Source organism: Cetorhinus maximus, chromosome 31, assembly GCF_964194155.1.
Source record: "Cetorhinus maximus chromosome 31, sCetMax3.hap1.1, whole genome shotgun sequence".
Lineage (NCBI taxonomy): Eukaryota > Metazoa > Chordata > Chondrichthyes > Lamniformes > Cetorhinidae > Cetorhinus > Cetorhinus maximus.
Genome location: NC_135909.1, coordinates 10,352,960 through 10,378,490, shown reverse-complemented (window position 1 = coordinate 10,378,490; position 25,531 = coordinate 10,352,960). Strand labels below are relative to the sequence as shown.

The 25,531-nt window shown below is 45.4% G+C and overlaps 5 non-coding genes across 5 annotated transcripts; all 5 read right to left on the bottom strand.

The window, feature by feature from the left end:
• trnas-gcu (transfer RNA serine (anticodon GCU)) lies at nt 1-82 on the bottom strand. Its single transcript has one exon. It is a non-coding gene; the product is annotated as a tRNA-Ser (tRNA).
• Nucleotides 83-7,936: 7,854 nt separating this feature from the next.
• Nucleotides 7,937-8,019, bottom strand: trnal-cag (transfer RNA leucine (anticodon CAG)). The gene has a single exon. It is a non-coding gene; the product is annotated as a tRNA-Leu (tRNA).
• A 7,397-nt stretch (nt 8,020-15,416) lies between these two features.
• Nucleotides 15,417-15,506, bottom strand: trnar-ucg (transfer RNA arginine (anticodon UCG)). Its single transcript is given in 2 exon segments — nt 15,417-15,452; nt 15,470-15,506. It is a non-coding gene; the product is annotated as a tRNA-Arg (tRNA).
• Nucleotides 15,507-22,092: 6,586 nt separating this feature from the next.
• Nucleotides 22,093-22,182, bottom strand: trnap-cgg (transfer RNA proline (anticodon CGG)). The gene is given in 2 exon segments: nt 22,093-22,128; nt 22,147-22,182. It is a non-coding gene; the product is annotated as a tRNA-Pro (tRNA).
• Nucleotides 22,183-25,163: 2,981 nt separating this feature from the next.
• Nucleotides 25,164-25,254, bottom strand: trnar-ucu (transfer RNA arginine (anticodon UCU)). The gene is given in 2 exon segments: nt 25,164-25,199; nt 25,218-25,254. It is a non-coding gene; the product is annotated as a tRNA-Arg (tRNA).
• Between the last annotated feature and the right edge of the window lie 277 nt (nt 25,255-25,531).

The window sequence follows — 25,531 nt, the reverse complement described above, 5'->3', positions numbered from 1 at the left end:
CGACGAAGGTGGGATTTGAACCCACGCGTGCAAAAGACAATGGATTAGCAGTCCATCACCTTAACCTCTCGGCCACCTCGTCACGTGCAGTCACCTAATTAAACCTCCTCCTGTACTGTTTTACATCCATGAACTGTTGAACTAAATGATCCTGCCTGTTTCAGGTCCTGAATAACCATCCAGGTCTCTCATGTAGTTTGTCAATAAAATACATTTCCATCACATCAGGTAGGAACTGTTGTAAATCGACTGATGTGAATCACTTCAACACTTCAACACGATATCCAACATGTTTCTAGACAGTGTGAAAACCCACCGCGGAAAGACCGAAACATACATTCATCTGGAAGAATAAAGAAACTCCTTCCGGCTCACTGCAAGTACCGGAACACAACTGAAATGTGGTTTGTCACTCAAGACTGTAACTGACTGCAATCAGCCTCCGACTGAACCCACATGGAGAGAGTTGCCATATTCGATGCATTCGGAGAAACTTTGCGTTGGTTTTCTGTGTTGTGATTCATTCTCCGCAATGATTTCCCGGATGTTCAAACCTGGACCTGATTTCCCCAACTGGCACCACCTCGAGCACACGAATTAATGTATTAAAATGCTGGGGGGGGGTGGTGGCGGGGGTCGTCCGGGAATTGAACCCGGGACGTCTGGCATATTAATTCACCATAAATCCCAAAACGAGAATCATACCCCTAGTCCAACGAGCCAGCTGCCACGGAAGAAGTATTCAACATATCCTTTCATTGCCACCCACAGGAAATTAACTACATGCGAAATACTGTGGATGCTGGAAATCTGTTGGAATGTATTAGAAATCCCGGGGGCCGACTCCAACTAGTGGAGAGTTTCCCTCCTTGTATAACTTGACTTCAGTTTTGTTGGGTTTCTCAATGCCACACTCCGCAAAATGCTTCTGTATAGTCAACTGTAGTAATTTGCAACTCACGCCTTGAGTTCAGCTCTTTTGTCCATATTTTAATCAAGGCTGCAATGAGGTCGGGAGCTGAGTGGCCCTGGCGGAAACCAATCTGAGCTTCAGTGAGCAGGTGATTGGTGAGTTAGAGCCACTTGATCGCTCTGTCGAAGACAGCAATGTGGTTGACTCTTAACTGCCCTCTGAAGTGGCCTACCAAGCCTCTCAGTTGTAACAAACCACGACAAAGCCACAAAAAAGGGAATGGAACTGGACGGACCACTCGACATCGATCTCGGCACCATCAATCTCAGCCCTGTCCACCCTGCAAAGTCCCCCTTACAAACATCAGGGGGCTGGTGCCGAAATTGGGAGGGCTGCCTCACAGACTAGGCAAGCAACAGCCTGACATAGTAATCCTCACAGATGATGTCCCAGACTCCACCATCACTATCCCTGGATATGCCCTGTCCCACCGGTAGGACAGGCCCAGCAGAGGTGGCGGCACAGTGGTATACAGTCGGGAGGCAGTAGCCCGGGGATTCCTCAACATCACCTCCAGACCCAATAAAGTTTCATGACATCAGATCAAACATGGGCAAGGAAACCTGCTGATTAACACGTACCGCCCTCCCTCAGCTGATGAAGCAGTGCTCCTGCATGTTGAACACCACTTGGAGGAAGCACTGAGGGTGGCAAGGGCACAAAATGTCATCTGGGTGGAGGGATTCAATGTGCATCACCAAAAGTGGCTCGGTAGCACCACTACTGACCCAGCTGGACGAGTCCTAAATGACATCGCTGCGAGACTGGGTCTGTGGCAGGTGCTGAGTGAACCAACAAGAGGGAAAATCATACTTGAGCTCATCCTCACCAATCTGCTTGCCGCAGATGCATCTGTCCACGACACTATCGGTAGAAATGGCTATCGCACAGAAGTTTTGGAGACGAAGTCCCGCCTTCACACTGAGGATAGTTGCCATCGTGTTGTGTAGCACTACCACCGTGCTACATGGGATAGATTTCGAACACATTTAGCAACACAAGACCGGGCATCCATGAAGCCCTGTGGGCCATCAGCAGGAGCAGAACTGTACTTAAACACAATCTATAAACTCATGGGCTGGCATATTCCCCACTATATCATTACCATCAAGCCAGGTGATCAACCCTGGTTCAATGAAGAGTGAAGAGGACATTCCAGGAGCTGCACCAGCCTGACCTGATAATGAGTTGTCAACCTGGTGAAGCTATGACACAGGACTACTTGCATTCCAACCATCATCTGCAGCAAGTGATCGACAGAGCTAAGCGATCGCAGAACTAACAGACAGACCTAAAATCTGCAGTCCTGCTACATCCAGTTGGGAATGGTGATGGACAATTAAATAATTGACTGGAGGTAGAGACGCCACAAATATCCCCATCCACAATAATGGAGGACCTCAGCACATCAGCACAAATGATAAGCATTTGCTACAAGAAGTGCCGAGTGGATGATCCATCTCAGCCTCCTCCAGAGGTCCCCAGCATCACAGATGCCAGTCTTCAGCCAATTCAATTCACTCCACGTGATAGCAAGAAACAGCTGAAGGCACTGGGTAGTGCAAAGGCTATGGGACCTGGCAATATTCTGGGAATAGTACTGAAGATTTGTGCCCCAGAACATGTCACGCCCCGAGCCAAGCTTTTCCAGTACATCTACAACACTGGCATCTACCCAGCTATGTGGAAAATTGCCCAGGTATTTCCTGTACACAGAAAGCAGGCTAAATCCAACCTGGCCAATTACTTCCCAATCAGTCTACTCTCGATCAGCAGTAATGTAATGGAAGGGGTCATCAGTAGTGCTATCAAGCGGCACTTGCTTAACAATAACCTGCTCACTGACGCACAGTTTGGGCTCCGCTAGGGCCACTCAGCTCCTGACCTCCTTACAGCCTTGATTCAAATATAGGCAAAAGAGCTCAACTCCCGAGGAGAGGTGAGAGTGCCTGCCCTTAACATCAAAGCCGGATTTGCCTGAGTGTGGCATCAAGGAGCGCTAGGAAAGCTGGAGTCAATGGGAATCAGGTGGAAAACTCCATTAGTTTGTAGTAATGCTTAAGGCGTTCAGTCATCTCATCTCGAGGATATCTCTGCAGGAGCTCCTCAGGGTAATGTGCTCGGCCCAGCCATCTTCCACTGCTTCATCAACAACCTTTCTTCCATCATAAGGTCAGAGGTGGCGATGTTCGCTTATAATTTCACAATGTTCAGCACCATTCGTGGGTCCTCAGATACTGAAGCAGTCCATATCCAAATGCAGTAAGGCCTGGACAATATCCAAACTTGGGATGAAAAATGACATTTGCACCACATGAGTGCCAGGCAATGGCCATCTCCAACAAGAAAGAATCTAACCACTGGCCCTTGACGTTTAATGGCGTTACCACCACTGAATCGCTCACTCTCAACATCCTGAGGGTCACTGATGACCAAAAGCTGAACTGGACTAGCCATATAAATAGTGTGGTTACAAGGGCAGGTCAGAGGCGAGGGATTGTGCGACGAGTAACTCACCTACTGATTCTCCAAAGCTTGTCCAGAATCTATAAGGCACAAGTCAGGAGTGTGATGGAATAGTCGCTAATTGCCATGTGGAGTGCAGCACCCACAACACTCAGGAAACTTGGCATCATCCAGGAAAAAGCTTGAACTGCACCACAAACATAAACATTCACTCCCTCCACCACCGACGCACAGTCGAGGAGTGCGTGGCATCTACAAAATGCATACAGGAATTCAACAAACCTCCTTAAACAACACTTTCCAAACCCACGACCCCTACGGTCGAGAACAGCAAGGCAAGCAGCTACCTGGGAACATTACCACCTGACAGTTGCCCTCCAAGTCACACGCCATCTTGACTTCGAAATATATCGCATTTCCTTCACTGTCGCTCGGTCAAAATCCTGGCACTCCCTTCCCAGCAGCACTGTGGGTGTACCTACACCACATGGACTGCAGCAGCTCACCAGCTGATCACCACCTTCTCAAAGGCAACTAGGGTTGGGCAATAAATGCCAGCCTAGCCAGTGAAGTGCACTTCCCGTGAATGAATAAAAGTTTTCCTGACACCTTCAATCATTTATGAAGATGCCCACAATTTCCCCCTGCTCTTGCACGCCCTTTGGGTGCACACGCTTTATTTTATGTTACCTCTTTGCTTTCTTCCGACCACAATTAATCTTTTCACATTTCCCTGGAAAAGGAAATCAACTGCAAAAGCGCTGGTTAGTCCACAGCTGGAATTTTATGTGCAGTTCTAGTCGCCACTTTACAGGAAGGACATAATTGCACTGTACAGAGCACAGAGAGGATTTACAAGAATACTGCCAAATCTTGAAAATTGCAGCTACGAGGGAAGATTGGATAGGTTAAGGTTGTTTTCCTGAGAACAGAGGAGGCTGAGGGGTGACCTAATTGAGATGTACAAAATGATGAGCGGCCTAGATAGGGTGGACAGTAAATTCTTCTTTCCCCTCACTGAGGGGTTAATTGTCAGGGAGCGGAGATTTAAGGACATTTTTGGAAGGATTAGAGGGGAGACGAGGAAAAGCTTTTTCATGCAACGGGTGGCGAGCATTTGGGTTTCACTGCCTGAACCGGTGGTTGAGGCTGAAACGCTCAACTCATTTAAAATGTACTTAGATCTGCTTCTGGAGCGCTGTAACCTGCAAGGCTCCGGGTCAGGTGCTGTGAAGAGGGTTTAAAATGAGCGGCTAGTTTCTTCTTCATCTTTTTTCAATCCAGCACAGACATGATGGGCTGAATCACCTCTTTCTGCGCCGTCACTTTTGTAGGGTTATGTGGTTCTCTCTGCCGCTTAACCGCCCATTGCACCAACCTGCCCATGTCGTTTTGAAGTTCTACTGAATTTTTATAGCTCTTTACGCAACCACAGGACGTCCAAAAACATTTTACGGACGATGAGCACTTTTGAAATATAGTCACTGTTCAAATTGCTGAAATTTTGAACTGTCTGTCCGTCAATGTCAGAAATTCCCATATTGGGATGGGAAACAAGTATCATTGGTGTAGATCTGTGGCGCAACCGATAGCGCTTTGGACTTGCAGTCGGTATAAACAGAGACATTTAAAGGTTGTGGGTTGGAATGCTTTAGATAAGCATTGAAGAAAGTCAGCAAGAGGTTTATCAATATACTCAGAAAAGGGAAACTGCCGTCCCGAACTTCCTTCTATACAGGTCACTCCCCACTTTCCCATCTGAACCACTGAACAGCCGAAATCTCATATTTCACCTATATTTCACCTTTCTCCTAACTATACTCAGTTCTGCCGAAGGGTCATGAAGACTCGAAACGTTAACTGATTTCTTCTCCACCGATGCTGCCAGACCTGCTGAGTTTTTCCAGGTAATTCTGTTTTTGAGCCGAAATCTCATCACCGTCTCAGGACAAAACAAAAACATTTGAAAGATGCTGACCAGAGTCAGTCTGCTCAGTCCTCAGAATGATTTAAAATTGGACATTTACAGCCACCGCGGAAACTGCTTCCCATTACTGCTCAGTCATCTTTCCAGACTGTTTATGACAGACAACTCGAAACAAGGATGATGTGAATCTGCACCACTGAATATCAAGACCAACACGGTTATCACAGCTGTAATGAACAGCTCCTGTTGCAGCTTTAGATCAGATAGTGGAGGATTATCACACGTGCTCTGTCAGACTGTATGTTCCTTCAGACAGGTTTCCAACTGGATACATGGAATGAGCGGCTGTGTGAACATTAGTGGTTCAGGGGGGATTTCTCACTGGCCGGACTGGAGTTCCAGTTCCATTCCAAGACATTTCTCTTTCTGAATCCATCTCTGTTCTCTTGCTCATTTACACTTTGCATTGTTTCATCATTGGCGGCCACGTTTTCAGCTGTTTGAGCCTTTAGCCCTGCAATTCCATCTAGAAACATCCCCACTTCACTCTCCCCCTTAATACCCTCCTAAAATCTATCAGCTTTACTAAGGTTTTGTTCATCTGGCCAAATATCTGACTGGATGTCGAATGTTGCTTGATCAAGCTCCTTTGAAGCGCTTTGGGGAGTTTTGTTAAATCACGGCGCTGCTGCTGAAATGGCTCGAATTTGGATAAATTCACAAACAGCTTCAATCTTCTTAAAGATTCACCTTTATTCCCTCCACTTGCTTTGCATCGAAAAAACATCTCCTATGAGGTGTTCAAAATGATGACCAATTTACTAGAGTAAATAAGGAGAAACTGTTTCCACTGACAGGAGGGTCGCTAACCAGAGGACACAGTTTGAAGCTGATTGAGAAAAGAACGAGGAACGGGATGAGGAGAATGTATTTTACACAGTGAGCTCATTGTGAAATGGAAGCTACCTGGGAGGGTGATGGAAGCAGATTAATTATTAACTTTCAAAAGAGAGTTGGAGAGAAAACAAACTTGAAGGAAGGGAATACAGGAAAATGGGAACAGATCACGGATCTAGGAGTAATTATATCGCTCAACCAAAGAACCAACGCAGGCGGAATGAGCTCCTTCTGTCCTTTATCATTCTATGATTTATGGATAAAATCAGTCCTACATTCTGAACAGCAGGAAGGGTGTGAGAAGCCGGCATGGGAATTGATCCCGTGGGCACAGAATGGAATCGGTAAAATTCTGTGTTTTGTCAGGGAATCGAAACTGTGTAAATATGGCTCTGTCTGATTAAAAGTGGCTTGTTACCAATTCCAGATAATTGACGCTTTTCTTAAAAGGGATGTGTTATAAGTCAATGAACAGACTATAATATAAAAACGGAAAATGCTGTTAATAGCAGCAACTGTGGAGAGAAAAGGAATTAATGTTTCAGGTTGGTGGCCCTTCATCTGAACTGAGGGAATATAGGAATGTAATAGACTTGGAGCAAGGGACCGGTCCGGGCTTTGGGAAGAGGTTGAACAAAAGCACAGGTTTGTAATGGTTTGGGGGCCCGGAGAGATTCAATTACAAAAGGTTACACCGCGCCAAAGCCAAAGGACTAGAACAGGCAAAAAACAAAATGTGGCTCCAGATGAGGTGAGAATGGCTAAAGATCAGCCGCCCAATTGCAAAGTGAAGGAATTAAATAAGAAACAGAAAATAAAATGATAATCCTGAAAGAAACACATGAAACAAGAGAGAGGCTGAGTTTATAATTTAAAAATATTGAACTCGACGTTGAGGCCAGAAATGTGCAGGGTGAGGTGTTCTTCCTCGAGCTTATGTTATTCTTCACTGGAACACTGCAGCAGACCAAGGACAGAAAGGTCAGAGTGGGAGCAAGGTGGAGAATTGAAATGACAAGTGACAGGAAGCTCAGAGTCAGGCTTGCGGATTGAACGGAGATTCCTCAAAGCCCTCACCCACCTGAAGCAGATGAGAACATATTGCGGCAGCAAATGGAGCACATGAAAGAAGAACAAGTGCATCACTGTTTCACTTGGAAGGAGTATTTGAGGCCTTGGATAGAAAGGCGTCATTAAAAGAGGAGGGGATATTGACTGAGTCAAGGATTTCACACTGAGAGAGAAGGAAATGATGATCTCACTGCCTGAGATGCTAGTTCTAAATTTCTCTCCACAGATGCTGTATAATTGTTGTGTATTTCCAGCACTTTCTGATTGTTACTATTTCTAATTTGCAGCATTCGCAGTATGTTGCTTTTGTATCCAGTTTACTTTATGAGCTGTTTTCAGGGGATCCGGTTGCCTCGAGTCTGGCTCGGCCGACGGAAATTCCCCTTGAGAAGCTGGCAGCGAGCTGCCTTCTTGAACTGCTGCAGCCCATATGGTGTAAGTAGGTCCACAGCGCTGTTAGGGAGTTCCAGGATTTGAGAGGGCGATACAGTTCCAAGTCAGGATGGTGTGTAGCTCGGAGGGGAGCTTGCTGCTGTTCTCATGCATCTGCTGCCTTTTTCCTCCCGGGTGGTGGAGATCTCGGGCTTGGAAGGAAAAAATAATGTCAGGAGTGGGATTCGAACCCACGCCTCCAAAGGAGACTGCGACCTGAACACAGCGCCTTAGACCGCTCGGCCATCCTGACTCAGTTGCTCCTTTCTGCATAAATGGTTTTAAATTCCATATTCATCGTTACTGCTTTCAAAAGCTCGATGTGATTTTCCTATTTTCCACCACCTGTCAGGTTCCTGTATCTGAGTCCCATCCTTCCCCAAGCCGCCGGGGGGTGAGGAGCTTCTCATTGCTGCATTGCTGTTTGCTCAAATCAACAAAGACCCAATTCCCGCCCGACCTGTTCCTCACACGAAGGTGTTGAGAGTGTAAGATCTGAATGACGTGAAGTGTCCAATTGGAGAGTTACATCCTGGCGACGGGAATATCTCTCCGCAGCTGCTTTCAGACCTGCTGAATATTTCCAGCATTTCCTGTTTCTGATTTTGTGCCTTCATTACAGGAGATATTTTTACTGACAACCCAAAGCTTGTCTCTCGGGGTAGCTCCAGGCACCGCTTTCCTGTGACCTTTAAAGTCGCCTGTTATCACATTCATCACTCTGCGCCATGGCTTTCAACCCCCACCACCACATCTCCACCCCCCCACCCCCCCACCCCCCGCACCTCCGTCTCTGTCCCCAGTCCCGTGCCCCAAACCCATCCCCTCTCCCGCCTGCTCAGCTCTCAGGTCGTGTTAGCGTCTTTTTTTCTGGAATTCGCAAGGGCCCGGGGATCACAGAGTCTGTGAGGGAATATAAGGGGTTAATCCACATTCACATACAGGGAACTGTGACTCTCTCAAGATGGACGGAAGTTGGTGTCCCTTCCAGATCCACTAGGAGGTCTAGTTACTGGAGCTGTGGGAATTTCTGCCATTTCTATCCCACAGGGAGTGGCGCCTCCCCGTTGGTCCCGCTGGGATGGTGATGGCTAAAGTGAGTGGCCGAGAAAGCGGGTGGTCCCCCTGTCTCTCTTGGGCTTGTTTTCCCTCATCCAGCTGTGAGGGGGTGGGGGGTTGAGTTTGTGGGGTGGGGGCGGGATCTTGCTGGTTTGAGCACCTTTTCCTGTCTGTCACTGTGTGTGTCCTGATCGTCTCTACTGCTTTTCTGTGTCTTTGTCTGTTGCATTCGGAGTGTTGTGAAGTGCAATTGCGCAGCCAGGGTGAGCTTCCCAACACGTGTGCTCTTGATTAAAAATAAGTAAGAAGTGAATATTTGTTTGGCTACCGTAAAGTATTCAGCGGCAGGAAGGAATTACGGCTCCGTCGCAGGGCGGTGCAGCGAAGCCCACAGCACAGAGGCCGATGAATCCAAACCAACTTCTGCTATTTTTGTTCTTATTCACACCAAAAATATCCAGTGGCCCGCAACCGAAAAACATACCTGGCTTTTTCTGTACAGTGAATTTGTGTCAGCTTCTTACTTCCAGTAAACACTTCAATACATATTAGCTGCAGTATGTCCGATCTACAGGACACCTGCATTAATTCCTATGCGTATTTGGACAGCAGCGTCCTCCCTGATACATGTACCATCGAGAAGGACAAGCGTATCAGCATAACGGGAAGAGAATCACGTCAAAGACACAGATAATCATTATTTGGAGTCCTATGTTTATTCATTCTGACTTACTTATTAAATATATGGAGTTCCATCCCCAATATCACCATGAACTGGTAAGGCTTCGTTCCTTCAGGTTTGCATTAGAGACACATTGTACAAAACACCCTGTGAGTGTCTCTGGTTAATGAACTGATGATGCGCGGAGCTTTCAGCTTTTATTCATTGATCTTCGCAAGAGTTGATCCAGTTTTGACGGTGACTTGTTCTCTGATGTCGATTTACTCGAATTCTTCACCTGATTTCTCTGCTGTCCAATGAAGCTCACTCAGCAGAGTTTTCAATAATAACTTGACTTTTCCTAACAGGAAATCATTCATCATGTTTTTGAAAAAAATTTCAAAGGATTTGCACACAGTCAGCTTCCAGGAACTGCAATGTGATGAAGGCAATATGATCTGTTTTGAATGTCTCCGACATCATGGAATAACTCCCCCGCCCCTCTCCGAAATTGTGCCATGGTATATTTTACGTGAGAAGGCAGATGGCAGCTCAGTTCAACATATCGTCTAAAAGCTGGCACCAGTAACAGCAAAGAATTCACTAGACTGTGAGCCTGAATTTGTGGTCAGGATTCGGGAATGAGTTTTGAACTCACAACCTCCTCATTGTAAAAAGCAAGGGAGCAGCTGACTGAATCATAGTTCACTGCATAGGGAAAAAAGACAGAAGAGATTGCACTCTGTAAGGAGAAGCAGAAGTAGATTGTTAATTGAAGAGGTGTCACAGACAATGAGAGATAGACACCCACAGTTGAACGAAGGAATGAAGCAGACAGCATTACAACATTGAGAAGCTCAGAGTAACAAAAAAGGGAAACTCTTCAACCGAGTCTCCCTGGGGGAAAAAAGGCAACATCCGCGGTGGTATGTGAGTATTTTTGGTGTCTATATTATATCTCCACTGCCTGGAAGATGTTATATTTCATTATCACAGTTCACGTGAATTAGTAAAGATAGAACCAAGACTTCTTCAGTGCTTCCAACTGCTTGAAATTCTAGAAGAGGCAAATATGTTTCACAAATTGTGTATTGCCCCACAGAGGGGCAATAAAGATACATGACTATTTCACTCATAAACCACAATTTAGACTGAAACCCCATTTCCCTGTCGGACGGATGCGAACAATCCGACCAGACTATTTACAACAAGAGAAGCGGAGTTTTACCCGGAGTCCTGGGATCGATATTAATCCCTCAAACAGGATCTCTGAAACAGATTATATAGTCATTGATCAGGTTGCTGCGGTGGGATGTTGCTGTGCACATTCAAGCAGCAATCTCACTTACCAAGACACATCTCCGCCCCCGCACCATTGGCCGTCAGGCTTTAGGTCTTCTTGAGGTTGCAAAATGTGGTGGAAAAATTCAAGTTCCTCCCTCCCTCCCGCCCGCTGCCTCTCTTCCTCCAGCTCCGCCCTTCTCTAACTCCCTCCCTCTCTCCCTCGCTGTCTCCCTCCCTATCTCCCTCCCCGGCTCTCCCTCTCCCTCCCCGCATCACCCCGTCCCGCCCCGCCCGCACCCCCTCTCTCTTTAAAATCTTATTTCCTGTCTCTGGGGCCTGTTTTATCCCCAGGCTACCCACTGACCCCGGCCTCTGGGACTCTCAGGCTGGCCCGAGCTCTTTAACCGGCTCCATTCACAGGAAAAGTGACTTCATTTCCCACAATAACATCCGCGCACCCTGTACCCCTCTACCCACAAAACTGAAATTCAGGTCAATGCTAACATGAAGACTGCGGGCTGCGGGTTCCGCTCCTGCTGTTTGAAACAATTCGCTATATGTGTGTACAGTGAGCAGAAAGAAATTGCTGTACTTTGTAAACATTTCTTACTGAACTCACTGTCATTCTGCTTTAACAGGACTAGTTTGAATCTCTTGATATATTGGCAAAATGATAAATGAACTTCATTTGAAATTTAACCACATCGGAAACTGCTCTAATATTCAGTTGGTCTGTCCGCCACTGATCAACTCCTGTGTCCAATCAGTAAGATATGCAACCACCGAGAAAGAGGTTTAACAGAGAGGGAAAAGCCCGGTTGATTGGATTTGGTTATTGTTAACAAAATCATAATCGGAGTGATTTTTCAGGATTAATATTCCCCAAAACTGATGGAAGAATTTGCAGCTGTGGAAATATAGAGAATGCAGGGGTGACAGGATTCTCTATGTGTCAGCAGCAGTTACTGGTAACTGACCGGTGGATGGGGTTCTAGTATTCAACAGGAAATCGTTCATCGTGAGAGGAAAATGTTCTCAACAAAGGAATGAGCCTCGTTTCAGTTCCCTCCAGATTTCGTTTTTCGTTATGAAGATGGGGAGGAGAAATTAACTTTGACTGTTAAGAAAAAATAGAGTGGGTGATGATTTGTTTGGTCCAGGATTAGGAAGATGTGAATAGAGGAACGGACGGAGACTGTTCTCCACTCAATCCTGTTCAGCTCATGACTGGTCTGTATTTGAACTTCATCCATCCATCGTGTTTTTATAATCCTTAAAATAATTGCGAAACAAACAAACAATCAAAAACTATCAGATGCAGTTCCTAAATGTTCGAATTGACCCCCAAGTTCTAAACCACTTTGCGGGATAGGGGTGCAGATTTGCACGGTCCTTTGTGTGAAGAAACCTTCCTCATATCACCCTTGATCGGTTAGCTCAAATTTTTGGTTAGGCCCTCTTGTCTTGTAGAAATGGAGATCGGAAGCTCAGCCCCAATTGCTCGCTCTCTCTCTTCTCACCATTCCCCTGAATTTTTCTGCTCTCTATAACTCTCGTTGGCCCTTGGGCTCCCTCCAGGACCTACTTGGTTCCAGAAATTAAATCACAGCTCGGTCCCTTCATTTAAACCAATGACTGCGTCTTTAAGGAAGTTCTTCATCCCGATTTATCGAGTAATTTGATGGAACATACGAACAAAGAGCAGGGGTTGGCCAAGAGGTTTTCCGAAGTTGCAGGGATGGGGTCAGACTGAGAAACAATGCTTGACGATCGAGAATACAGGACAACGAGGCAGCGACAGATTGAGACAGATTAGACAGTGAGAAACAGTTTCTATTGGTGCAAAGCACCGGTTTTAAACGAACCAATGTGGACATGAGGATTCATCTTCCCTGGTGAGTGGTGAGGATCTGGAATGCACTGTCTGAAATATGTGGTAGAGGCAAAATAAAATCGGGGCGTTCATAGTGGAACTGGACAGCCACCTGAAGATAAAAGTTTACATGGCTATGGAGGCAGGGCTGGGGACTGGGATAGCTGAGTTTCTGCTGAAGCATCTCAGGAGAGACAGAGAGCCGAATAGTCCCCTTCTCTGTTGTAGCTCTTCTATGTGTATGTGTGTGGGGTTCATTCAGGACCATGTTGTCTCTGGAACAGGGTTTGAGTGTGGAATTCATTATCCATCTGTCGGTCTCTGTAGATTCATTCTTTATCGCTTTGTCCCTGGGAGAGGATTTGTTTTCGGGATTAATCGTGGATCTGTCAGTTTCTGATGATGTGCCTGTGTGTATGATTCATTCTGTATCATTCTGTCCATTGAATACTGTGAGAGTATGCGATTCACTGTGTATCAGTCAGTCATGCCTGAGTTAATGATTCATTCTGGATCTCTCTGTCTTTTGTTCACAGTTTGAGTGTGGGACTCATTACGTGTCTGTCAGTCCCTGAGACACTTTGCAAATCTGGATTCATTCAACCCAGAATATACCTCACTGAAACTGGGCCATTTGTTCTAACAGGTAAACTGCCCGACAAGATCCTCCACCTAGAATACTTCATGTAACATTCTCTGTTTATCCCTGAAATTAATTCTCCCTCCTTTACTTATCTAGACTTCCCTTAAATGCAGTTTATCTAATCGTCTCAGTTGTTCCAGGCGATAGTTGGCCTGTAACTGCAGCCGATTCAATGGGAATAAATTAATTAATCGTGTTTCTTAAATTGTATTTCATATTTGCATTTCTATGTCTGCCCCATCACCACATCACAAATTCCTCACATTGACCTGTTTCCGCGACACCGACAATGTGAGTTTCTACCGCTCTGTTGCGGCCAGTAGATGGCAGCACATTCTGATATAGTGAAGTTGACAACAGAGGAGACTTGTTCATGTTATTCGGCAAGGGGCAGTTGTAGAAATACTATGGATGGAGATGACCATTTCTTATATGTATTATGTAACAAGCAGTGGTTATCGTCTGGCCCTCGATACGAGGATGACATCCACTCAGGGCCGTGAGTTTCTGCCATGGGTCTTCATGAGAGTGAACAGGTCAATTCTCGGCCCACAGACCTTTGGACACATGGGGACAGGATGTCCCACGAGGTAGTGAGATCCAGAGTGCAGGATTTGCTTCCTGTTACTTCTTCTTAGCCGCCTTTCTGCCTCATCATGAAGACCTGGGGACTCACAGCGCGCTGCAGCTTGGGGGGCAGGTTTTGGTCATTTTGAATGGTGAGAAGCAAGTTCCTCGCAGTCATTAATATGAATGCTGCAGCGTTTGAATTAACGTTTCAGAGTGTCTTTGGAGCATTTTTTTGTCCTCCCCTGGAATGTTGTCCATTTGAGAGTTGAGGAAACAGGACTTGGCGGATGCGACGCTTTTCGATTATCCGGTCACAGTGCGCAGTCCATCCAAGTTAATTTTTCAGAAACAAAAACATAAGTACCTGAAAAAGCTCAGCAGGTCTGACAGCATCTGCGGAGGGGAATACAGTTAACGTTTCGAGTCCGAATGACTCTTTATCAGTTGAACAGTCATACGGACTCGAAACGTTAACTGTATTCCTCTCCGCAGATGCTGTCAGACCTGCTGAGTTATTCCAGGTAGTTTTGTTTTTGTTCTAGATTTCCAGCATCCGCAGTATTTTGCTTTTATCTTAATTTTTCAGGAGTTTGGCCTGAATGCTGGTGGAGCTGCCTTCAAGAACGACACTACAGTTTGTTCGGCAGTGTTCCCACGGAATCTGGAGGGTGCCGCGGAGACATTGCGGATGGAATTTATCTACCGCTCTTATGAGTTGCCGATGCGCAGTTAATTAGTATAACGTTGTATGCGACCCGTCAGCCTATGTCTTGTTTGTGAGAGCGAGACACATACTTATCTACTCTTCTCTGCTCCATTTTCCCTAAATTCAGCCTCCCAGAATCTTTCATAATTTTAAAGACCTGTATGAGACCAGCCTCCAGTCTTCATTCTTCAAGGGAAAAGGTAGACATCCTGAAAATCATGTCGTGTCTGTTTCCCACTTGTTTATTTTTTCATAGTCTATGGGCGTCTTTTGCAAGCCCAGCATTTGTTGATCATCTCACATTATCCTTGAAGTTACGAGTGAAGCAAATTACTGTTTGTCTGGAGTCACATGTAGGAGAGACAAGGGAAGGGCGGATGATTTCTTTCCGTAAAGGGCATTCGTGAACCGGTTGGGTTTTTGCTACAATCGATGATAGTTTCATAGCCGCCATTACTGAGCCGAGATTTTAATTCCAAATTTAGGAAATGTTTTAATTTAAATCTGCTCTGTTGGGATTTAAACCCGTGCCCGCAGAGATTAGTCTGGCACCTCTGTATTGTTAGTCCAGTGACAGCAGATTCAGCTAATGATCGAGCCGCTTCATGAGAAGATTGGAATTCTCCCAAAGCATTTTATTAAACCGATTGACGCATAGCTTTTGTTCCAGTTGGACACATCAATAATTTAACGAACGTGATCAGATAAACAAAATGAGTTAGAAATTAATGCATAAATTAACAAGAGCAGACATTTTGAGAAAGAGCCCTGCCATGTTAGGAAGGAAACGCAGAACCTTCAGCTGACGAGTGAGACCGCGGTTTTCAGAAAGTTAAACAGATTTCTACATAAAACGACCACGGCAGGACTCGAACCTGCAATCTTCTGATAACCTCACCAAGTACCATCGAAGTCAGACGCCTTATCCATTAGGCCACGCGGTCAAGTAATGTAATACCGGAACTGATGTTAGTGCCATGTAAATAAATATCGTGGCTGTATATTTTTCAGTTCGATTTTTGGATGATCCGCTGAATCCCAGATCCATGGCCTCAGGGTCTGAGTACGACTCTGTGTCCTTCGTTGGAAAATAAGGATTGGGAGATCGGGAACTCAGTTCCTATTGTCAGAACCCTCTCCTCATCATTCTCCTGTAGTGTTTTGAATCTCTCTCACTCTCTGCCTCGTGGCCTCCCCTCAACCGCTGCTAAATTCCAGAAAATAAACCACAGAACAGCCCCTTCGTATAAACCACGAACAAAGGAAGCCGTTCTTCCCGAATTAATGAACAATTTGATCGCGGTTTCCGACATGTTAAGGCGACAGTGTCAGAGAGAGAAACTTCAGCGATGGCGGGAATTTTGGAATTGGGGGAGGGGGAAGGGTCTGGGGGCTTTGGGGCTCAGTCAAAAAACAAGTCGTTTCCGGAGTGAAATTAGGAAACATCTCTCTCAGCAAAGGGTCCTGGAATTTCAGAGATCCCATCGGGAAACAGCACTTTAATTTTAAATCTCAGTTTTATAGACTTGTATTCATCAAATATATGATGGATAAGCGAGAAACTGGGTATTTATCTGTCCCGGAACTTTGATCCTTGAAACATTATTGAAGACATTGAGTTATGCATTCACTGTAATCGAACCCAGGTTTCTTTGATGGAAAATAAGAATTCTACCCCTGAATCACCAATCCGCCCATCATGCTGAAATCAATTTATTTCCCTAACTACAAGATCACTGCACTAAAACAGAAAGCAAACTGAAAGTCACCTGAAGAAAAGAAAATAATTTAGGGACTGTGATGCTGTTACAGAATCGGCAACTTCGGGAATCTAATCCGAGTTTCCCACGCCCTAGAGACGCATTGTGCTCCTGAACCAGCAATGCACAGGTTTGGACGGATTTCATAACTTTTAAACTATTTCCTAATCTGATTATCAAAGTATCACTTCCCTTATCATTGATCTACAGTCCCTCATTGCTCAAATCCCACGTCTGGAATTCGGTATTTTTAATCACTCCACAGACAGAACTGTCAAGAGGGTTTAGAGAAAGTTAATAAAGATGAACTGTTCCCACTGCCTCAAGGGTCAGTGACCAACCAGGGCAGATTTTAATTCATTCGAAAAGGAACCAAAGATAACGTGTGGAAAAGATTTTCTCGTAATAAATTCTTAGCATTTGGATTGTCTGCCTAATCGGCAGGCAAACCCATGACTGCTATCATCTGGAAGTGCAAAGGCAGCAGACACATGGGAACACCAACACGTGGAGGTTCCCCTCCAAGCCGCACATTATCCCGACTTTGAAATAGATCGCCATTCCTTCACTGTCACTGGTTCAAAATCCTGGAACTCCCTCTCCAACAGCACAGTGGGTGGATTTACACCACAGGGGCTGCAGCGGTTCAAGATAGCAGCTCACCTCCAGTTTCTGAAGGGCAATTGTGGATGGGCAATAAACGCTGGCCTAGCCAGCGACGCCCACAACCCATAAATAAATAAATCAGCCCCTACAATATTTTTGTTGTTGTTGTTATTTCTGTGTAGGTGTTTACCTGGATAAGGAAACAGGTTCTGATCAGCCCTTTGACAGACAGCCGAGATTGCGTCTATTAAGCCTGCGAGATCAGACTCTAACGTGTGCAGGGAATGAGGAAGAGCGAGAAGGAGGGAACACCCTGCGTTGGATAGGTTTTCTCTGAAAGAAAACAAAGGTTTGCTTTTCTTCAGCTGTTTTGACAACCACAAGATTTCACAACGACGCGTGACAACTACTGGAGAATTTCTCAAGTGTGTTCGGCATTGAGTCCTGTTTAGGTCTCCTTCTTTAAAGGGGAATATACTTACATTGGAAAGAGTTCAGATTTGCCCTGAGAAGGCGGTGGTGAGCTGCCTTCTTGAGCCACTGCTGGGAGTGTTGACATTGACTTTGGTCCTCAAGCCCTGGATTTATATTTGACTCTATAAACTTGCGGCTCAGAGGTGTGAATGTCACCAACCGAGACACCCTGTGTAGAAGTAATTTATCACGGTGAATAGCTGTTGTTGATTTGTTAGGAACTAAAAATAGAAAGATGACTGAGAACAAATGTTCAAAACAGCAAGATGAAGCATTTCAATAAATAACTCTGCAATGTTTGCAAAGAAAACAGCACTTTCACTGAATGAGTGGGAACGTGGTTTGATTTCATTGGGTTGAAACTGATTTCTATGTGAAATTACCATGAATCAATCTCAACATCAGCAACTTGCATAGATCAACCAATGAATCCATGTCTCCCAAGTTCTCTATCAAGTGATTCTGGTGCCTGTCTTATACTATTGACAGAAGATTGAAGGTTGTTGAGTGCACTTGTCTGATAGCGAATTGCCATAGGAAGGTGGGATTAGAAAGGGCACCTGCGTGTCCTCGGGCTGGTATGGACAAGATGGGCCTAATGGCCTCCTTCTGTGCTGTAACTTTTCTATGGTTCTATTTCTATGAATGTTTTGTTCCAGGAAACTGCCACTTAGTCACATCCTGTCCCAGGAAATTGCAACACTTACTGCCGTGAGAACCCCACTTAGACACTTGCTGCTCACCAGTTGATCATAGTCTTCACTAACGTCCCTGATTCTATATGGGATCATTGAATCACAGAACATAATGAGAACATTCGGCCCGTCTGGACTCGGCTGTCCCTCTGAACGAGCTGCGTACCTGCTGCCACTCCACACCCTTTTCCCAGTAACACTGCTCATTTTTCTTTTCAGATCAGGAGCAAATTCCCTTTTGAAAACCTCAATTGTCCTTGCCTCCAGCACACTCTCAGACACTGCATTCAACATCCTAAACACAGGCTACAAGAGAAAAAAAAATTGTTATGTGGTAATTGCTTTTTTTGTAAATTAATTTAAATCTGTGCCCTCTTGTTCTGGATCATTCCATCAATGGAACGATTAAACCATATTTACCCTGTCCACACATCTCGTGATTTTGAATACCTCTATCAAATCTCCTCTCAAACTCCATCTCTTCAAGAAACACATTCCCAACTCCAATCATTCAATGTGAGTTAAGTTCCTCATTCCTGGAATCTGTCTTGTGATTTTTTTCTGCAATCTCACTAATGCTTTCACATCCTTGCTAAATTGTGATGCACAGGATTCAATATGATACTCCAGTTGAGGCCGAAGCAATGTTTTCTACAGGCTTCACATAACTTCATTGTTTTTTTGCTACATGCTGTATTGATGAAGCCCACGATGTTGTCTGTTTTACTGGTCATTCTCTCAACCTGTCCTGTGACGATAAATGATTTATGCACATATACACCCACATCCCTCTGTTCCCGCAATCCCTTTAGAATTGTAACCTTCATGTCGTGTTGCCTCTCCCTGTTCTTCCTACAAAAACGAATGACACCGGGTTAGTCTGCAATAAATTTCACCTGCCAACTGTCCGCCCGTTCAATCCACATTTCTAGATCCCTTTGGAGTTCTACACTATCCTCCTCACAGTTCACAGTGCTTCTAAATTTTGTATCATCGGCAAATGTTGGAATTGTGAGCTTGCAACAAGATCTGGCTGATGAATTGCAGGAAGAGCAGGGGCCCTGACACTGGACACAAGAAATAGGAGAAGCAGTAGATCACATGGCCCATCGCGCCTACCCTGCCATTCGATGATATCATGGTTGACCTTGGGTCTCAACTCTATTTTTCCACCAGTTCCCGATACCCCGCAAGTCCCCGAGAGACCTGGAGAGTTCCACAAGATAACTTTCTCCAGTCCAAAATGCAACAGTTCACCACAAATCTTTGGTTCCCGTCACTCAGCTCATTTCGTATCTGTGCTGCTATTGTCCCTTCTATTCAATGAGCTCTAACTTTCCTCAGAAGTCTTTTGTCCATCACTTTATCAAATGCCTTTTGCAAGTCCATGTAAATCACATCAAGGGCTTCACCCTCTTCAAAATGCTTTGCTGTTGCATCAAAAAAAAACTAATTGAAGTTAAATAACACGATTTGTTCTTACCAAATAGTTAGGAAGTAGAGAGTTTTAAGTAAGTTAGACTGGTATTTGCAATTGTTAGGATTGAGTTTTAGCTGTAAAGTTTAAGTTTGATTTGTATTTCTGTATGTGTGTTAAGAAAGGTCAAATGGAGTTTTAGTTTCGTTTTTAAAAGGTGCTTGCATCGCCAATCAGGCTTATGACTTAAGAAGTGAAGCAAACACATCAGTAGAAGAATTGGGCTGTTGCCTAGCAAGAGGGAGGCAGAGAGGCAGGTCCCTCCCACAGACACACACACAGAAGGAGAGAAACTGCAGTTTTGATTTGGAAGCTGCGGACCTCGGTTGGTTTTTGAAAGTTGCTGCCAAGAGAGACTGGAAAAGGGGGCAGATAGTTAGTCCCAAACGAAAGAAAAATCCCAAAATCCAGGGGAGTGGAAGAGGGGAAAGTCCAAAACAGACCTTCTGGTCAAAGGAAGGATGGGAACCTCAAACAGGTCCTGTTAATGAATTTAAGAGTGAGGGGCAGAGGGAATGGCTTCAAGCTTCAGGGTGAAAGGCACAAAAGCTGCAGAAAACAAATTTTAAGGGAGAACAGCTGGCAAGGGGCAAAAAGGGCCAAAGAGACAACTGAAGGTCTTTAAATCTTTGCCATGGGCACGTGAAGCAGTAGCGTACTGTTGACAGCTGAGTCGATGAGAGAGAGTGCATCGAAGATAGCTTGTATGCATGTGGTGACCCATGAGGAACATTGCAAGGATAGTTCGAAACCCTGGAGCTGAACTTTTGTGGAAGGCATCGGAGTGAAAGCATTGGTTTGGGAGAAGATGCCAAGGCGAAGTGTAGAGAGCAGAGATTGGAAATACTCGTGTGAAAGGCAGAGTGCAGTGAACCTGGTTGACTCACGGCTTGACAAGCTTCTGGGGGGAGTTGAGGAGAGATCCATAGCATCTGGTTAAGGTGGCATCTGTCACTTGGTTTCAGGGTCTGGTGTGCCTTACCACAGGGTGCCTATTGATACATGGCTTGTGTAATTACTGTGGAAATTAAAGAATAAAATAGATTTTGCAACTTGCGTTGTCCTTACAAACCTGTCTCCACCTGTAAAGTTGTAGTTGTGGGTGAAAGAGTATTGTAACATGATTCATCTTTTCTCGTTGAATGAATGTTTTAATTATTTTTTGCTAAAAGTTGATCAGCTGACTCCTGTGACTCTGTTCAGAAGCTACTTTCCACGTATTTAACCAAACAAATAAAAGTTAGGATCTATCAAGCTGGGTTCCACTCTGGGTTTAGGATTGTCCAGGGGTAATCTCAGCTGGGACTATAACATAATCCATGCTGGTTTTACTTATTAATGTGCATTTTCCCGAGGTAATTTTCATGTTGTCGGGAATTTTCCTTTCTGAAAGGTAGCTCACCACCCAGGTTAAACTGACTGCCCTGTAGTTTTTGGGCTTATCCTTACACATTTTTTTGAACAAGGATGTTACAATAGCAATTCTCCACTCCGCTGTCACCACCGCGAGTCTAAGGAATATTGGAAAATTCTGGCCAGCGGCCCTGCAATTCCTGCTCTCCTGCCTCAGTATTCTGGATGCACCTCGTCTGCGTCTGGTCCTAATCAACTTTAAGCACACACAGCCAATCAAATACCTTCTCCTGAAATTGTTTATTATCTTTACACTAAAATATCGATCGAGGTGAAACGGCTCACTTTCTGCTCAGTACAATTCCTAGAACACAAACAAAATATAATCAAATCAAATTCTCACTATGGGGCTCCCAGACCTGGCCGTATCAGAAAAGTTTACAATTCTCTCAGAGAATACAACAGCCGAATGCATTCATCCAGAAAATGGGATTGTCTAATTAGTGTGTTCGGGTAACATTACAGTGCGATTAAGTGGGCAATTTTTTTTTTTTCAAATTGCCTTCATTTCCTTCATGTGTGTTTCATCGATGAGTTCTCTGCAATGGTGGGTCCAGTTCTCAAACTGACCCCTGAGATAAGTAAACCGCCCTAGATAGACCGCAATGAGTTTTAGACAATGCACTGGGCGACTTACACGACAAATAACAACACGTGAGAGCTCGCCTGTGATTTGAAACATAGACCGCTCACATTCTCACTTATGAAACGTCCCATAGCGAGAATCACACGGCGAGACCAATAATATAACTGTATGTATATAACTCAGCCAATATAGACATTCATTGGCACCCAAAAGATACCAGTCATTCTTTCAGAGCGCTCTAGGTAAAAGAGAACATTGAAGAAATACACCAGGCGGTGTCTAGGCCAGGCAGTATCCTTGGAGACGGCAAGAAAACCCAAGTTTCAGTTACACTCATTCTCTTATTAGGATAAATTAACCGTCCGATTACATGAGCAACAGTTTCTTCATTTACTCCACGTGTTTTGCAGTGATAATTTTGTTATAATGACTTCTCAGGTTCTAAAAACTCGCCCGGGTTTAAGTAAAACCCGCCTTTTCGCTCGTAAAAAAACATACATCACAAGTAGCAACACACGAGGGCTCGTCCGGGATTTGAACCCGGGACCTCTCGCACGATCAGTTAACGAAAATCCCGAAGCGAGAATCATACCTCTAGACCAACGAGCCTTCTACAGGTAAGCGAGATAATCGCTATGTGCATTCATTGTCCTCCAGAGTGCGTCAATCCTCCTTTTGGGTTTCTGTCGTAACACCAGAAAACAATTAAGAATTGCACCTCATGGCAGGCAGCAGCGTGGTCAGTGAAAGGGTGTTCACGTTTCAGGTCGATGACATTTCATCAGAACTCAGCAATGCTAGAATTGTGATCAGTTTTACACTGTAACTCCTGACACCGAGCTGGAACAGGAACTCGGCACCCACTCAGTCTGCCGGTGCGTGCGCCCTTCCTCCCACCGCTGACGTCCTCGTTGTTCAGCCGTTGACGGTCGCCCACTTGCTGCCTCCCACTCACTCCCCTGCTCCCGAATGCCAGGTGCACAGACCCCAGACCCTCGCCGCCTCGCTCGCTGCGCTACACTCCAACCCTTATGCCGCACCGCTCGCTACCCGACTACCAAGCCCCTCACCTCCCACTCGGCACCTTCCTCCTGACACCTGTCGCCGCCCATCTCACCACAAGAACTGAGGAGATGGTGACAAGCAGAACAACAAGTGAGGCGGTGAGTGGTAGGGAGCAGGCCGGAGAGCGGGAGGTTACTGAGGCGCCGAGCAGTCCGGCAAGCGAGACCGTGAGCAGGCCAGGGACAGCAGTGCCGAGAGAGGCACACAAGAACAATAACACGAAAATCAGGAGCAGTAACAGGCCATTCAGCCCCTCGAAGCAGCTCCAGCATGGCTGATCTGAATGTGGCCGCAACTCCACTTTCCTGTCTGCCCCCCATAATTCTTTACTCATTCCTTTGTCAAAAGTCTCTCCAACTCAGCCTTGAACATTTTCAATGACCCAGCCTCCACTGTTCTCTGGGGAAGAGAAATCCACAGATTAATGTCCCACTGAGAGAGAGAAAAAAACAAATTACCTTCTGTCAGTCTGAAATGGGAGAGCCCGAAATTTTTAAACTGAGTGACCTGATTGTAGAGTCCCCCACAAAAGGAAACATAGCCTCAGCAGCCACCCTGTCAAGTCCCCTCAGGATTTTATATCTTTCAATAAGACAACCTCCCATTCTTCAAACTCCAATGGGTATAGGCCCAACCTCCTCAACTTTTCCTCAAATGAAAACCCTTGCATTCCAGGGACCAGTCGACTGAATCTGCTCTGACCTGCAGTAATGCAATTATATCCTTTCTTAACTAAGGAGGCCAAGACTGTCCACAGTCCACCAGATGCTGTCTCACCAACTGTGTATGACTGTGGGGAAACTTCCAGAATTTTATATTCGATTCCTTCTGTAATAAAAGCCAAAGTTCTATTCGCCTTCTTAATCACTTGCTGCATTTCTATACTAACTTCTTGAGGCTCATGAACCAGGACCCCCAGAACCCTCTGCACTGTAGAGTTATGCAGCATTTTTCCTGTCACATGATGTACTGCTTTTAAATTCTTCCTGCCAAAGTGGACAAGTTCACATTTTCCCAAGTTATTCTGCATCTGCGAATCACCCAACCAATTTCTATCGCTCTGTACACTCTATATGTCCTTCTTCCACAGTGAAGGCAGAAACAAAATACCCGTTCAACAGTTCTGCCAGTTCCTTGTTTTCCATTATTAATTCTCCAGTCTCACCATTTGTGGGACCAACATGCACTTAAAGAAATATTTTTAAACATTTATAGACTGAATTCCGACTCGGGAGTGGGCCAGCGAGCGGAACACAGCAAAAACAGTGTTCATTTCGGGCTGAGTTTGATCTGCACCATCTCCGCTGCTGAAAGTGACCTGGAGCGTCACTGGCTTTGACGTCACAGACACTGAAACTCCACGTGTGGAGCGCGTGCTCTCTGCTGTTCCGGTGTCAACAAACTCAGCCAAAAGGTCTTTCCCATGTGGACCAACGTGAGAACATCCCCGGAAGTTTACATTCACCCCTCCTGCCGTGGACTCTCCTCGAATGCCTCCGACCCGGAACTAGAGTCAGAAACTTGGGACAAATCCCAAACAATTAGCTTGCTAGATGCCCAGGAAAGGGTAAACAGTAACTTCTTGTCTATCACCTGGGTTACTGCGCAACCGAATACTCAGTCGCCCCGATCCGACCAGCTGACCTCTCCGCGGATCTCCTGGCTGGCTCCCAACCTGTATGTTGACGCGGTCACGCACTTAAACCATCAGACCCACCTACGCACTCACCCACCAAACTCATTCACTCAGCCAGCTATCTACCTACACACGTCACTCACCTAACCATTCATTCAGTCACTAGCTCACCCAGTCAGTCATCTATTCGCTCACGCACAGTCAATGACTCGATATTTAAACTACCAGAATATGGCAGTTAATGTTGTAAAAAGGGGCCATGTACTTTCGTTCCATGACTCTGCCGCTGGGTTTAGATGTCCTACCACCTTCAATGATTTACGTACATAAACACCGAAGTCCCACTGCTTCTCCACCTCCCTTAGAGTTGTACCCTTCATTTTATATTGTTTTTCCAAGTTCTTCCTACCAAACCTCTCTCCATTGAACTTCATCTGCCACCTGTCTCCCCATTTCCACCAACTGGTCCAAGTCCATTTGAAGTTCTATACTCTCCACACTCTCCACAATGATTCCAAGCTTTGTATCCTCCGCAAACGTTGAAATTTTGTCCTGGGCACAAAGGTCATTGATAATTATCAGGAACAGCAAAGGTCAACAGCAAAGGTCCCAACCCTTTGCTGTTGACCTTTGCTGTTCCTGATAATTAAAAATCCATTTACCACCAACCTCTGTTTCCTGCCATTCAGCCAATTGTGTATCCTTGTAGCGGCGAAGCGGCTCTCCTCCTGTTGCCACCTGTTTCACTATTCGGTGGCGAGTTTTCTTCTGTGATGTGGTTCAGATTGGAAAGTGGGGCGTGACTGGATTCACCTGTACAGAAAGGGGTTGGTGACGGCAGTTTCCCTTCTCCGATGAACCAGTTGCTGATTTGCTTTTATCCAAAAATCGACTCTAGTGGGATTCGAACCCACGACCTTTGAATCTCTTATACAACAGCAATTAGAAGTCCAACACGCTATCCGTTGCGCCACAGAGCCCAGGACATGATGTGCCCATTCCCTATTCCACATAAGGGAATTTCTGACATTGTAGAACAAAACGTTCAAACGGTCAGCAATTTCCTCCATTTGAACAATGACGACTTTCAAGAGCACTCATTGCCTGTGAATGTTTTGAACCTCCTGTGGTTGTGAAAAGAGCGATAGAAATTCGAGTGAAAGAGCAATTTCCTTCAAAAGGTCATATTCAGGTTGGAAAATAGGGCGACTGAATTGTTTTGCAGAGAAGGATGAAGTGATACATTTTGGTCGGAAG